We start from the raw sequence: 3,703 nt of genomic DNA, 5'->3' as shown, positions 1-3,703 counted from the left end.
CACTGTCAGGCTGTGTGTACTGTGTGGTAATTCTTTATTTACATTAGTATTTAGTACCACATCTAACAATTCCATTGGCAATGTGTGTGAATGATATTTTGAAATATATGCAGTAGATCTGCTACATAAAAATACCTAGTATGTCTATTGATAACAAATCACAAAGTACTGAGAATATTTGGTTTGTTGTTTCCCAATGGCAATGGTAATTATTGTTGTTGTTGTTGCAGTGGTGGTTTTTTGAGACAGGGTTTCTCTGAGTTGTCCTGGAGCTCATTCTGTAGATCAGGCAGGCATTGAACTCACAGAGATCTGCCTGCCTCTGCCTCCCAAGTGCTGGGATCAAACGTGTTGCAACCACCACTGCTTGGCTACTATTGATATAATAATAAATATTGATAATACTACTACCAGGACTAGTAGTACTTATTAGTTATTAAATACACGTTTAACACACTAAAGGTGCACACCATGGCCTTTTGATGGTTTCTTTTTACTAATTTTGATTACATTACCAATGAAGAGATTGGCTGGATGGACAGTCTTTTAAAAACCTATTGCAAGTCCAGAAATCTCTTCATGAGTATGCACTGGGATAACAAAACAACCTCCAAAGTGTGACACTGCTAGCAAACTTGTGCATTTTAATTGGTGAGAGTGCTAAGGTCACCATCTAAGAAAGTCTGTAGCAGAAATGCACAGTGCTTTCAGTGGTTCCTGTGCCTCTCTCATTGCCATGAAACTTTAATGATGGGAGCCTTTTAGAGCACAGGGCTAGAGCCAGATGAGAGCTGAGCAGCAGACAAGAGATTCAGAGGTAAGAGTTCTCTTCTCAGCCTTGCTGCCAACTTGGGGAAATCGCGACCTTGGTGAGCAAAATGGCAGTGCTGACACAGAGAAGAAGCCCTTCTGATTTCAAAATACCTGCTATTCTAGATCAAGAAATCTGCCCTGGGTGACTACCATCTCATGCTCAAGAGCTTGCGGTGGCCATTTCAGTTGACTTTTTGCTTAGGTGACGATCATCAATAGTCAAAGGGGGTGGTAGGACTTCCTGAATCTGATTCTCTCCTCTCAACTGTCACTAAGAAGGAAGTGAACAATATGACGTGATTTCCTATAGAGTGTCATTTCACAATTTAGTATATGTTGTTTTAGGATCTAGAGCTACTATAATCAATTGAGTAGAAAGACAATATTAAAGCCAGGGATGGTGGTTCTCACTTGTAATTCCAGCACTTGGGAGGCCAAGGCTGGAAGATCACTTCAAGTTCAAAGCTGCCCTGGACTATAAAATGAGACAAAAAATAAAAAGAGAAGAAAAGAAAACTATGGAGAAAGGCGTGGTAGTACATGCTTTGTAATTCTAATGCTGGGAAGGAGTGTTCAAGGCCAACCTCGGCACCAGGAGTTCCTATCCAAAAGGAAGAAAGTAGAGGCTGGAGGGAGAAGGTTCATGGTTAAGAATGCTTACTGGGTTCCCAGAGGCCCTGAGTTCAGTGCCCAGCACCCATGTCAGACAGCTTACAGCTACCTGGAACTCCAGTTCCAGGGAATCTGACTTCTCAAGCTCCTCCAGACACAGGTATACATATTCAAATGTGCAGAAGTGTGCAAGTACACACACACACACACACACACACACACTTAAAATAAACTTTCAAAAAAGAAAAAAGCAACAAAAGAAAATCACAGAGAGGGGCTATGAAGAAGGCTGGCTAAAAGCGTGCGCACATAAGTGTAAGGACACAGAAGTAGACAGAAAAACAAAGAGTCAAAAGGGAAGAGACAGTAGGATAAAGATATATGTCAGACCTGGTGCTGCATTCTTTTAGCCTAAGCACTCCGGAGGCTGCAGTAGGGAAATAAACTCAAGGCTAGCAGGGTAAAGTGTCCCATGCCTCTAACCCCAGCACTCTAAAGGCTGGTGACTTCTATGAGTTTGAGGCCAGCCTGCTGTATACAGCAAAGTTCCAGACTAGTCAAGGCTACGCAGTGAAACCCTATTTCAAAGCAAAAAGAAAATCATTGACACCCCAAACACAGCAACAACCAAAAAGCCCAAGGCCAGCCTAGGCTCTATATCAAGATGCTAACTCAACAATGGCAAAAAGACATATAAGGAGAAAGTGGTCAAAGTAGAGGTCAGAAGTTTGTTAGTTACAGCTGGTTAGTCAGCTGGGGGTGGAAAAAAGAACAAACCCTTCCACTTTTCCTGACATGACACAGATGGAGAAAACAGGAAGTGGGCTGAGATAATTCCTCCAGCTCCCTGCTGACGTTATAGGCTCTCTATCTTTTCCTGTATCCTCTGTTTACTTATTAATTCAAGAACTGTTCAGGGCAGTGCTGGTGCACACCTTTAACCCCTATACTCTCCACAAAGGCAGGTGGATCTCTGAGTTTGAGGCCAGCCTGGTTTACAGAGAGAGAGAGTTCCAGGACAGCCAAGGATACACAGAGAAGCCCTGTCTCAAAACCAACCAACCAACCAACCAAACAAGCAAGCAAAACAAACAAACAAACAAACAAACCATTTAACATTTATGAGTACAGATTATGAGAACAGAATGTTGAAAGACACCACCACATTCTCTGCCCTGAAGACGCTTAGATTTGGAACACATCAGGGCCACTGAAGATACAAGCATTGGAGGGACAGCCAGGATGCTGGGGGAACACATAGGCTCAATCCCTTTGTTATTTCACTGGCTTAAGAGGGGCTCCTAAGGGGAAACTGGAGCCATTCTTCTAGGGGAGAGGTGGGAGAAGAAGCCTGCTAGGCAGACGTTGGGGACTATAGACTAGAGGTATTTCTAGTTTTGTTTTTGTGTTTAGCAGTGCTTTTACAATGTTCTCCATTCAATGAGTATAGGATAATGGTAAAATATGAAAGGCAACTTGGTTGTAATAATTTGTATGTGGAGAGGATAAGATAAACCAAGGGAGAAAGTGACATTGCATGATAATTAAAAAAAAAAATAAAATAAAACCAAACATTCTTCCAGGGTTAGTCACTAAATAATTTGTCAATTTTGTTGTTGTTTGCTTTTTGAGGCAAGTCTCACTTGTAACACTAGCTGGCCTGGAACTAGCATATAGACCAGGATGACCTTGAACTAACAGAGATCTCCTGCCTCTATCTACTAAGAGCTGGGACTAAAGGTGTGAGAGATTACGCCCAGGCTCTTTCATTTCCTTTGTAGTGATATTTTTAGTATGTACTATAGTGGGTCTCAACCCGTTTGGTAAACTCTATCTCCAAAAATATTTACATTAGAATTCATAACAGTAGCAGAATTACAGTTATGAAGTAGCAAGGGAAATAATGTTATGGTTGGGAGTCACCACAGCATGAGGAACTGTATGAAAGGGTTGCAGCATTAAGAAGGTTTAGAACCACTGATCTACTACATCACCAAAGCCAAGGCCTTGTGGTACAAGCACATGTTCCCAGGCATTTGGGATGCTGTGGCAGAAACTGTAAATTTCAAGCCTCCAAGAGCTACAAAGGGAATTCAAGGGCAACCCGGGCAACCCTGTAAGACTCAGTTTCAAAGTAAAAATACAAAAGCAAGCTGGGCGGTGGTGGCACACACCTTTAATCCCAGTGCTTGGGAGGCCAGCCTGGTCTACAGAGTGAGTTCCAGGACAGCCTGGGCTACACAGAGAAATCCCGTCTTAAAAAACCAAAAAAAAAAAA

This window comes from Mus caroli, chromosome X (genome assembly GCF_900094665.2).
Source record: "Mus caroli chromosome X, CAROLI_EIJ_v1.1, whole genome shotgun sequence".
NCBI lineage: Eukaryota > Metazoa > Chordata > Mammalia > Rodentia > Muridae > Mus > Mus caroli.
This window is presented reverse-complemented; position numbering follows the sequence as displayed.